Source organism: Alligator mississippiensis, chromosome 3 (assembly GCF_030867095.1).
Source record: "Alligator mississippiensis isolate rAllMis1 chromosome 3, rAllMis1, whole genome shotgun sequence".
NCBI classification, from domain to species: domain Eukaryota; kingdom Metazoa; phylum Chordata; order Crocodylia; family Alligatoridae; genus Alligator; species Alligator mississippiensis.
The window spans coordinates 266,328,090-266,340,558 of NC_081826.1; the positions used below are offsets into that span (position 1 = coordinate 266,328,090).

The 12,469-nt window shown below is 44.9% G+C and overlaps 1 long non-coding RNA gene across 1 annotated transcript in view; it reads left to right on the top strand.

Moving 5' to 3' along the window:
* Window positions 1–246: 246 nt before the first annotated feature.
* The window catches only part of LOC106738495 (uncharacterized), a 46,770-nt gene continuing 34,547 nt past the window's right edge, over window positions 247–12,469 (top strand). The window contains exon 1 of the long non-coding RNA XR_002092936.2: window positions 247–311. This is a non-coding gene — a long non-coding RNA (uncharacterized LOC106738495). The remainder of the gene's footprint in view (window positions 312–12,469) is intronic.

Genomic DNA, 12,469 nt, shown 5'->3' on the forward strand with positions numbered 1-12,469 from the left:
TCTAAACTGCATAGATTAAACTGAGAAACAACTGGACACATATATACTTTGATTCAGGAAATGCAACCACATGTCTGCAGTAGCTCAGACCAGAAGCTGGGGAGGTGCTAGAGCTTGACTCTGACACATAGCCACCACGGCTGTGTATTCGCTTCCTCTTCCTGCTGCCCCGAGGTCTCTGGGATTTGCAGTCCAGAATCTCAGTAGCAAGACTGCAGGGTTGCTTACCACTTCCTTTTCCTGCTTCCAGGTGCAGACAAGGGCTGCTTCCAGGTGCCTCTGGGATTTGTAGTCCACAGTTGCAGCCAGCTGTAAGTTTGAGTGGGGGAAGGGGTGTTTAACCCCCCTCTCTGGCCCCAGACTCCAGCCAGGGTTTGCCAGGGGTGGGGAGTGGGGGGGTGGTCTCTGCCTCCTCCCTCCTTCCCCAGAACCCTTCTCTGCTGGAGCAGACTGCCCAGGGCTGGAAAGCATGCTGGGGGACAGATTTAACTTGACCCAGGAAGCAGTCTGGGACAGAAATTTCATAAACTGGTTTGACCCAAATCAGTTAAGTCTGATACTACTTTCAGCCAGGTTTATCTGAAACCAGTTTCAGCCATTTTGAAATTGGTTTATGTGCACTGAGTTTTCTGTTCTCTTACAGGTTTAAACCAGTTTCTGATGACTTAAACTGGTGTATGTGTAACTTCTGTCCCTAGCCTATATGTCATACAGGGAGCAAGCCAATCTAAGGTTTAATATTTAATAGCAGAAATCTATGATGGGATACAGTGTGGACTGGTTGAAATAGGGATCATAAGCTCATGGTTATTCTAATGCCCAGTCTGCAAGAATAGGAAAGACTGAGTAAAATTTAGTACTATATTCTTGTATTAAATTGCTGGCTTAAATAAACACGAACAATTACAGTTTACTTACACAGTTCCAAATTCTATCCCAGTTTTTAGTCAGTCTTCATTCAACCAAACTCTTTTTGAAGCTCAAAGGAACTACAAAGGTATTTTATATGTGGTAAATACAATATGGTGACATTTTAAGTTGTATTAGACATACATTTGGTGTACTGGAACAAAGATGGGAGGAAGGCAAACTTGAACAAACTTTTTGCTTAACAAATTTTTTGGCATAATTTAAGATTAAATAACACCAGTTCAGTGACTCCAAAGACTGCTGCACTGGCTGAGGGAATCCAGTGATGTTCAGGTCATGGAGTTTATTTAAGTGTAAAGTATCATGTACTTCAGTGATGCCACATAAATAATTACAACATACTGATGGTTCCTAGATTTGACAAATGTGGATATAAATCCTTAAACTATCTCCTTGCTTCATTTTGCAGAGATGCCTGGTGTTACTTCCTGGACAGATTTTATTTCACAAAAATAATGGAAAATTAATTTGTTTCCCATACAAAATTATTCCATTTTTGTAAGTTGTCTCTCTGGGTTTTGGAGAGATGGTAAATCACCAGGGAATAATTATCTACTTTAGGAAGCATCCAACTGTGTGTGTGTACACATTGTTCTGCAGAGAAATATATAATCACACACACAGTTTAGATTGGAAAGCAGCTGTTGGCATACCTGGCCCCCCAAAATAACCTGGCACACTTATTTACATCTTCTGATTTGTAAGGAAGAAAAGGCAGCAGCATGGGTGAGCTGTAAATATTAACTACTGTGAAAATGGAATTCCGTTTTTATTTTTCATAAGCATCTAGAAAGCATCAAATTACATGTAAGTTTAATCTCCATAGAGCACTCTGGCAAAAGGTTTTGGTTGAAGTGGCAAGGTCTTGAGCACTTAAAATTGTCTGTGAGGATTTCATTTCATTTGCATCTTTTATTCATGGTTAATGAGTATGTCGCAGGGCACCTCGGTGCCCCTGCTCCTATAGAGGAGAAACTGCCAGGGAGCGAGTGAGCGCGCCCTGGCCTGACATAACGAGCCCAGCTGAGGCTTGCTCAGGTAATGAGCGCAGCTGCGGGTTGCCAGAGCAACCAAGCGGAGCCAGCTGCCTGTAGGGGGCAGGGCCTGGCCCTTATAAAGCTCAGGGCTGAGGCCAGGCTGGCAGTTCTCTGCCAGCAGCCTGGGAGGCAGGAGCTCTGAGAGTGAGGATGTGGAAAAGAGCAGGACGTGCAAGTACAGCTCATGATAGCCCTGAGAGGATGGGCACTAGAGTTTAGCCATGCAGCTTGTGGTTATGTTACAGCCTAGGGGCTTGTGGTTTTGCTTTGTGTTTGTGTTATTACACCCGGAGGCTTGGGTGAGGCTGTAGGTGTTGGAGGAGGCCTCAATCACAGGGACCCCAGAGAGTGTGGGGTGCCCTAGCGCCAAGAGGGCGCATTATTTGAATAGCGCCAGGGAAGGCGCAGCTCGCACGCCAGGGTGTGAGCAACTGGCGGCGAGGAGCGCGGCCAGTGGGTCGCGGGCGCAACCCATAGGTTGCGGACGGGGACCTACACCCCGGATTGCGTGTGGGGGGAACATAGACCCCGGCCCCAGGAAAGGGGCAATATTATTGAGTAGCCCAGTGTGGGCATGGCGAACCCCAAAGGGGGGGAGCGCCATTGTACGTTATTGAGTAGCCCAGTGTGGGCACGGCGAACCCCAAAGAGGGGGAGCGCCATTGTACGTTATTGAGTAGCCCAGTGTGGGCACGGTGAACCCCAAAGAGGGGGGAGCGCCATTACTGAGGAGCCCTAGAGGGGCCATATCGAGGAGCCCGAGACGGGCATAGTGAGCCTGGCCGTAGGCTAGTGCGGCAACACCCCTCAGACTGAGGCAGGGCGCTGCGGTTGCCCCGAGAAGACAGGGAGTAGCAGCGTGGTAAGCCAGGGTCAGAGAGGGTGCCCGTGCGGTTGGCCCATAGGACCGGAGGCCCGCTAGAGAGTCCCTGAGCGGAACCACACCGGCAGGGGAGGCCCAGAGTGGGCAAGATGAGAGTTCCAGCAAGAGGCTGGGCATGAGAGAGGGAGCCCAGAGTGGGCCACATTAGAGAGGAGGCCCGGGAAGCGGGCGTACAGACCGGACAACGTCTCTTACATCTGCGAGGGTTGGAGCGTGGTATTAGGGGTTGGTAGAAGCCACGCATAGCCCATAAGGCTGGGGTGCTTGGGTAGCGCCCATTGTACGGGGAGACCCACGAGGGGTCCAGGAGCTCACGTGCCCGAGGAAACACAAGGCAGCCTCCCTATTACATATTACATCAAGACGTGGCGGGCGAGAATGGAGGGTGCCCTCGGGCCGAAGTAGCGCGGTGAGAGGGCCTCAAGGAGATCACGGCCTTCCGCGAGGACCCTGCCGTGACAGAGTACTCAATCTTATTTTAAAGTATAATGATAAATATGCTAATACACTTTTTGTTCTATCCACAAGTAATTGAACATCCTATTGCTGTGCACTGGGCTGACACAATGTGAATATCTAACGTGGAGGTTCAGGCACCCTTCTATTTAAACAACACAGTGTGGACACAGTCTATTAGAAATGAAACCAGGTCTTGCACCCATCAGATTATTCATCTTCTTGCTTGCTTTATACTGGGTTTCTATTTCTGCTTCATAGAAGAGGAGGAAATGGCCTCCTTTGAAAGAACCACTGTCAAGGCATTCTTTTATTGATACAGTGCTGCTAAAGTAACTCTAAGCCCCTACTACAGGGTCCAGGTAGTCCCAGAGGGCGTGTCCACATATGCAAGCACGTGCACTTGCGGCAGCTCAAATAGAAGCGGTGCAAATTTGAGCTGGGACTTTTTGCCTTAGCACACGTGCCCAGACATGCACTTTGGTGTGGGGCCAATTGTGCCACTTGGGGCAAAATAACCATGCCTGGCTTCCTTTGGATCTGCAACCAGGGGGAGCTAGAGCCTAGGGCCACCACCTGTGCTGTCCCCAGCGGTATACAAAGCTGCCCTGTCATGGCCCCATCAGTACAAAAAGCTGCCCTGTCAAGTAGCTCAGGGCTACTCACTCTCAGGAGGTTCTGGGGCCCAGCCAACTGGTACCTGGGGACACTACCCCTTGTGCCAGCTGGACTGGTGAAGCAGCCCTGAGAGTTCCCTGCGCCCTTTACCCACTGCAGCAGTCTGGCAGTGGGGGCTGCTGCCTGGCTGTGACCTACTATGCTTCTGCCAAACCTGAATGGGAACTGCATAAGCAGTAGAGGCATCTGCCCCTCTGGACCAGCTGTCAATGGCCTGTGGCTACAAAGTTGGCCTTTGTGCAGCACTACTGCCATGTGTGCTCCCTGCCCAGCCACCTGGGAAGCTGTCACCTGGAAGATGTTCCCCCCCAGCCTCCAGCACTTAAAAAAAAATCCTCTACTCACCAGCAGTAGCAGGGGCTGTGAGGGCTCTGGGGCATCCTGACAGAGCCCTCCCCATGCAGCACTGGGGAGTGGGGGGCAGCAGGACACAGGCTGGGGCTGCTGCAGCTGTCACCCAGCCCCACGCTGTGCGGGATGGGGAGGGCCCCAGTGACCCCAACGGCAGCTGCTACTGCCAGTGAGTGTGGGGTTTTTTTGGTTGTTTTTTTTTTTTTTCTTCAATTGCTGGGATGCTGGGGCCCAGAGGGGCAGCAATGGTGGGGGATTCGGGGGTGGGGGGGCAGGTGGGCTGTGGGATTGGGCAGGGCAATGATTGGGGGGGCTCAGGAGGGAAGCAGAGGTTGGGGCCAGGCAGGGCAGTGATCTGGGGTGCTGGGGGAGTGGGCAGAGCCAGGGGGGTTCCCCTCCATGGTACCCTCCCTCCTCCTCCAGCCCTCCCATGCCCTACTTACTGGCACTAGAGCCTGGGTCCAGCTCCTTGCAGCTGGCATGCTGCGTGCCCTGCAGGGGTAGGCAGCATGCTTCAGCACCAGGGCAAGGGCCAGCCATAGAGACACTCAGGCTGTTACCAGAGCATCGCTGTGGAGGACCTAGCCTCCTGCTGCCTCAGGGCATGGTCCAGGACTGTACCCTGCCCTGCTTTTTTCCACTTTTTTTTTTTTTTTTGACCCCTGGATATCCAGGGGTCTAATTTTGTCCCTGCACTTCAAATTTGCAGCACGGGAAATGTTTTTTCCTTCCCGCACGTGCCTCTTGCAGCGTCTCAAAGGGCTTTGAGATGCTGCCAGAGGCACGTGCGTGCTCATCTGAACATGCCCAGAGAGGTCAGAATTATGACTTGAAGGCTGCTATGTTCCTTCTCACTGCTCATAGAGGGCTTCGGGAACAGAACATAAATGAGAAGAGCCTTGAAGCTGCTCTAATTGAAGCTGACAGCTGGGCAGGCTTGATCAGCCTGAGAATACAGGGAGCACAAAGATGTTTTAACCACCTCCACAACAGCACCCTCCTCACCACTTCTTTCCTGTGTGCAAAAAGAGAGAAATAAAGGCTACTTATTTCAGCTAACTTTTGCATAGCACTGGGACCAGAACAGGGAATCCAAGTGCCTTGCCTTTGACCTAATGAGCAGAGCCTATTACAACCAATTATTGCTTCCCCTTCCTTAGAATTAGAAGTCCTGTAATTTCCCAGTTTATATATATATATATATATATATATATATATATATATATATATAATTCCAGTAATTTTAGATACAAACAAATTTTATCTAGTGTAGTTTAAAATACAGTATATAAAAAATCGTAAGTAAATGGTAGTTGCAAATAAAGTCACTTTGTTGAATCTGATGGCAAAGCACTAGCAGACAGACATGAAGATTGTATATTAAATTCTAACTGTATCATGCAATGACCATATTTTCACTTAGGGCTTCAATCAGCTTGTCTCTGGGAGTATCTGTGGTATGTCTCTTTTAGCAATCTGGCTATGAACTCAGTTCTTCAAGGCTCATCCCAGTGCTGATTCTCCTCTATCATCATAACGCTGGTGTTACACCTCCTAAATCTTCTCTCCCTATTCCTGAGGTACAGGACATGGCAAAAGGAATTTTGTGTGATTTTTATGCAACTTCTTTACCTTGTGCTGATCCTGGACCATTTTTAAGGTTTCATGGGACTGTTGCCAGCCAAAACAGACAGACTGCCCTAATATATTCTAATGCACTGTCTCCAGGCAGAATGGCATCACAGGAGAAAGTGCTAAGCTGAGCTTTACTTCCTGACTTCTTGCTTCCCTGACTTGAGCTGTGTGGTTAATGGCTATAGTTAGGGATCTGAACCATTACTTTTACAGTCTTGCATGATAAAACTTCTAGATATATCAGACTAACTAGTGTTTAAATAAGGAGATATACCCAGAAGCTAGAAAAGGAAACTTTTATTCCAGTTACTTTAAATCTCCTTTCTGTTGCCAAAATAATACTACAGATCTGGAAGTCTAGCAATATAGTAAAAGCTGCACTATCCAGCACCTTACAAGCCAGCATGCTCTATTAACTGGGATGTTGGCTTGTAAGGGAAAAGCGAAACTGGAAGTGCCCACTGTGGCACTTCCGGTTTCCCTGAGCTCCCATGGCCCAGGGCAAAGCAGCCTGCACTGCAGAGCCCCCATTGCCTGAGGCATAGCAGCTTGCGTGGGGCCTGCCTCCCAGTCCCTCGGGGCCTGCGGGAGGGGCGGCGATGCGGCGAGAGGGATGGTGGGATGGGTGGCGATGCCCCAGATATGGCAGGAGAGGCAACAACCCGAACAGGCCAAGATGCCTGTTTGGGTCGCTCAGTTAAGCAGCATATTTTGTTATCTGGCACCCCGATTCCCCGTGGGAGCTGGAAAACAGAACTTTTACTGTATATATATTTTGCACATAGCATATATTAGCATTTATATATAATATATATTTTCCTGTATGCATAAGTAATACAAAGTAACTGCTTTGAACTATCATATTTCATTTGTTAACATTCTTTGAAAATTTAGCTCTGAAACTATTTCTTACATGGTTTACTCAAGTACTTAGGTTATTTACCTTGTTTTTCAGCTGCATTCTTAAAAACAACCTAAAATATTTATTTTAAATCTAATATTTGAATTCTCACTCTACAGTATTCCAGGATTTTTACTCAATTTATTAAACTGTCTAAAGCTGCTCTCTAATATTTTTCCTGATTTCATTACTCTTTTGTAGCCTTAGTACTGTATTTCACAACTAACTGCATTGACAGTCAGTGGAAAGGGCAGACATTATGAACTGAAGCTAACAAGCTTTGCTTACTTTGCCAGATTTTCATTCTCTGCAGAATGATGTGAAAAGGATGACCCATTTTCTCCTCTTCCTGGGGTTAAAGGCTAATACACTGAGAACCCAGAAACTACCACTAATTGGCAATGATTTTTGTAAACCAGAGGTGCTTATATTTGTACATACACATCATTAGAGTCAGATGGCTCCTCAGCCAAGAATTCATTATATCACTATTTAAAAATTGTAAACAAAAAGGGGGAACAAAACTGATTTAAAAGAACCTGAAAGAAAACAATATATTAAACTATACAGAAATATTGCAAGTTATTCACCATGTGTCTAGTTGTTTTGAATTATAAACATGCAAATGAAATAAAGTATTTGGACTAGAACTTGGGCTTATAGCTCTTGTTTAATAAGATTTTTGATGGAAGGCCCTCTGTACTACTAATGGTAAGCAGTCTACATGCACCCTTAGAACTATGAAGGAGGTGTCTGAACTTTGAATGACTGGATCCAACAGGACGGGGTAGAGGGGCTGTGACTTTTACTTTAGTACATAATCTGCATAAATGTCTACAGTTAGCCTCAAGGATCCAGGGTGGTTCACTCAATCTTCATCCCCCTCCCTTTTCTGAAGAACTCATCTCATCTTTGAATAGACTACAGAGATGTAGGGTGGAAATTTTTCCAAAACGGAGATTTTTCTGAAAAATTTTCTGGTGCTTTATTTTTCCATGGAAAATGTTCCATTTCTAAACATTCATTGTTTCATAAAATTCATTAGTAACAATGAATGGATGCCAATACAATATTAGGTAAGCTTGGCAGGCAGCAGAGAATATGTCTCCTCTCACATGATGGAAGGGATACTGTAACACCCGACTGTTGTCCATGATTGCTCTAACCATTCCACCAATAGTAGCTTCTTGTGAATAGAACTGGAAGGCTTTCAGCTCAATCAAGAACAAAAAGAGGAATAGACTAACAAATGAACACACAACTAAGCTTGTTTCTATTTCTCAGAATCTCTGTGCTTCACTGATTCTCCAGAAGCACAATTAGTGAAGGAGATGTAGTCTGATGGTAAGTTGCCCTTGCCCATAGACTCATTGGTAAAACCATCTTTTACCAAAAGAGGATGTGGTTCAAGTAGTTGTGAATCAGATTTGCCTTCAGATTTGATTCTGAAATGGGACGAATAAGTAGTGCAAGTGATTCTACAGACAGTGACAGTGAAACTGGAGGTGCCGCAGTGACCTCAGTGGAAGAGAGTTAAACTCTGTTGAAGTAGATGAGTGGACAACCATGGCATATCAGGCACAGTCAGTTCTCTGGGTGTGCTAAAATTAGTGTCAACAATTTTCAGTGCCTTCATTTTTTTTCTTAAATTTAAACAAACAATGTAAGGGAAGTACATGCTATTGTGTATTGTCTTTACATTTTTGCAAGTATTCCAATAAAAATATTTTCTTTCCACATAAAGCTTTGAATTTGTTTGAATACAACATTTAAACCACATTAAGTGTGCTGTATTTAACTTTTTTCCTAATCAAGTATTCCAGTTCAAATACTTGTGGCTATTGGGACATAAAATTAACATGGGGTACTTTTTTAGTTTTGTTTACTAAATATAAGTTAAATAAACATGCTAAACTCAGAACACACTCCATTTAGGGCATTGCAAAAATTTTTTGGAAAATTTTCCAATTCAAAATTTTCCGGGAAACCCACATCTCTGATTGATGAAATAAATGAACTGAAGTAGTCTTTCTTGATCAATCTTCTTCAGATAAACCAATTAGACACCTGTTCCCCAGGGAAGCAGTAGTATAATTTGCAGGGCAGTAGGGGAAGAGCAGCAAAGCAAACAGGGCACTAGCCTCAGGTGCTGATTCAGAGGGCGTGTGAGAAAGACAATCCCCAAGGAGCCCACAGCTGCACCTGCCACCACGACTGCAGTCCCTGTTCAGGGAGCTCGTGCTGAGGCAGCAGCAGCAGCCCACCTTGCTATCACAGATGTGGCAGTCCCTTCACAGGGAGGTAAGTAGCTGGTTCTCTCCCTCTGCTTCCCTCCCCATACTGCCCAAGTGTCAAGTTACACCACTGTAGGGAAGGACTTGCTTGGGATCCCTAGCCTTACACAATGGAGTAAGGGTCTTGGAGTATCCCCTCCCTCCCTCGTAAGCCAGTCCTGGTGTAGCTTCTAGAGATGATAAGCCTTTGGCTCCTTTGTCTCAAGAAACATGGCCATTAGGTCCCTGACCCCACCTGGTTATCTGTAGCTCCTTCTGAGGGCTGCCTTCTGGCTTTACCCAAAGGCATATGCAGTACAGCAGACAGTGCCTCTTCAACAAAATTAACAAGTTATCAGACAACAGCAGTAAAGCAGGGATAGCCTTCGGGCCTGATACCCAAGCAGTCTCTAGAAGAAGAAACAGGCTTAGCTGTTCTCTGTCCAACTCTCGGGCTTCTCATTTTGTGCCTCCCTTGTTTCTGAATATCTCTGTTGTTCAAGACTGTCTTTTTCAAGTTCTTCTTTGGCACTAGAAGAGCAGGGGCTAAGGCTGGAGTCTACTTGTTGCTATGCTGGATCTTCATATACAAATTGGCTCACTGATTTCTTCACGGCCCATTTTTCACTAACACTTAGGAGAATCTCCACAGCTCTGGTGCCTAACACAACTACCTCCTTCTTTCCCCATGTACAAGCTACTAGGAGAAACGGGCATGCAATATTATCACAACATGGACACAAATCAGGAAATATTACAACAAACCCATGGTCTGCCACAGCACCATACATTTGTAGGTCATTTATCTGATCATGCTCCAATCTAAAAGTCACAGTGAATCTATAGAAATGGGGACATGTTCCAATATTATTAGGTGAGTACCCTATGGCAGGCTGCAAGGCCAGAGGCTTCAGCCCAGCTGTGAGCTGTAAAGCTAATTACAGGCTGCTCAGGAGAGCCATGCCAGCTGAGGGAGATGATTAGCAGCCACAAGAAATCAAAAGGCTCCCAGGGAAGGGAAGCCAGAGGGAGTCAGGTGGGTAGAAGGTGAGAGAGTGGCTTGACCAGTGGCTACAATACTGGACCAGGAACTCTCAGGGTCTGAGCAGAGACCCAGCAGCTGCCAGACTGGGTGCAGTACCACCATGGCTGACAGCGGAGTTAGGCAGCCTGAGAGGGAAGACTGCAGTGAGAAAGGAGCAGCAATAAGCCAGAGGCCTATGACTTACTGCTGCTCAGACTTGTAAATTAACCTTTTACAGGTATGAAGAGGACTTAGACCTATGCATTAACCTTTACTGGACTGTGTTTATGTTAGTGTTTGAGGAACAACTGATGTAGGAGGATGCCTGGGGGACAGGCATGCCCTGGGAATAAAGGGCTGTATTGTCTTGGAAGACTTCGTGAGCTAAGTGATTAACCCTGAACCAGCTATACACCCTTGTATTAGCTATAAATTCCCATAGCTTCATGTAGCTATGACTTTTTTTTTTCAGTAGAAAAGCCATAGTGCATCTCAAATGTTTTGTTGAGATGAAAAAGGTTCATAATAAACTGAAGAGAGCATGCAGAAATCCGGATGCACATAAACCTCATTGATTCTATTTGGTAGTGTAGTCCTATACACAATTCAGCATAGTATCAAAATAGATGAACATTTAAACCCATCAGTCTAAGGATGTAAACACATACTTTAGAACAACCAGCATGTTATGATGAATCATATCATCTCAGAATGTTCTTTATCACTCTATCATTAAAAACCTCCCACTCTCAGATTGAAAACCAACAGCTCATCTCTGCTTAAATCATAAAAGAAAATCCCAAATCCCTTTAAATTAGAAAATTGTAGTTTTGTTCTTATCCCTTCTTTTGATGTCACTATTAATCTTCCAGAGGTGGTTTCAAATTTCTTCAGCTTTTGCTCTGGCAGGAAGATGCTGATACTTCCTATCTGAATCATGCTCTTTTAATGGAAAGGCCTGTCTCTCTAGGCATTCCTTAAGGGATAGATTGTTACATTTTTTGCAACCAGGTCCTGAATTGTGCCTCCCTAGGAAGCTCACGGAAAGTGTCATCTTTCCCAGTGTTGCTGGATGCCTTGGTATTCAGTTCTGCAACTGTTTACAGATATTATTCATTTAGGGGTAAATTTTGATACCCATACACAAGGGAATGTTTAGAAGTGAGGGGCCCAGACAATTCAAAACCAATTATAAATTTGGGACAGAAGTTCCAGTGCGAGTACTCTCTCAGGACAGTGACCTCCAAAATTTGGAACTGTCCTAGGAAGTGCAAAAAAGTAGTTGATTTGACTCTGCAATAGATTCAGTCAATTGTAAAAAGGCATTCTTAATGAGAAATAAGCATCTGCATGGGAAGCTAATGTGTAATGGCTATTGCAGACTAACTATTGTGATATCGGTCTTCTGGGCTATAGCCTTTGAAAACAACCCCTTAAATGTGTACATCCAAGGAGTATGAGCTACAGACATTTCTTCCCATCAGCAATCCTACAAAAAAAAGGAGGGAAAAGGCCTTATGTCCTAAGGTAATTTTTATCCTAAGAGTAGCTGATGGCATAATACATGGTTCTCAACCATTTCAAGATACTCCTTGAAAAATACTAGCTTTTAGTTTTCACTCTTTTTCTGTAATAATAATAATAAAAAAAAATAGAGCAATTATTCTGTTGCAAAGAACTCAGAAAAAAACACAACAGGTCAGAAATGCTTTTGACATTATGGATTCCTACTTGAAATCTCTGGGTTTGCCCTGTGAATTATGTATAGATATCTGTACGCCTAACACTGCTAAGATTGTGCATAACCTCACAGTACCCTTAAAATAATCTCACAGCACCTTGGTTTAGAATCACTGGTGTAATGTATTAGTAAAGGATACAGGAGGCTGTACTCCTGAAGTAGGATATTTCAGCTGAGAGAAACTACTTTCTGTGGGAGTACTCCTGATTGACTGTTCCAGCCTACTACAATTAGTTTCCTTTTTTTCTTTCTGGCTGGTTGGCTTTCATTTTATTTTTTGATGACCACCAACATCTGACAGACTGCTTCTCTCTTTTTACTCTAAAAGAAGGATGTGGGGTGTTTTTTTGGGGGGGGGGAGGGGGGTTAAGCTTGAATATTCTCCAAATTATTTTGAATTCCACACAGATGGTGACTGACTTAAAATCTGCTTGATGCAGAATGTCAGGGGAATATGTGAAACATCTTCAAAAGTACATTTTTAAACCTTTTCCATCTGGTTTGGAAGAGATTGTACTCATTTCATTAGAGGCAATTAATACAAAGGACATAATGGAGGT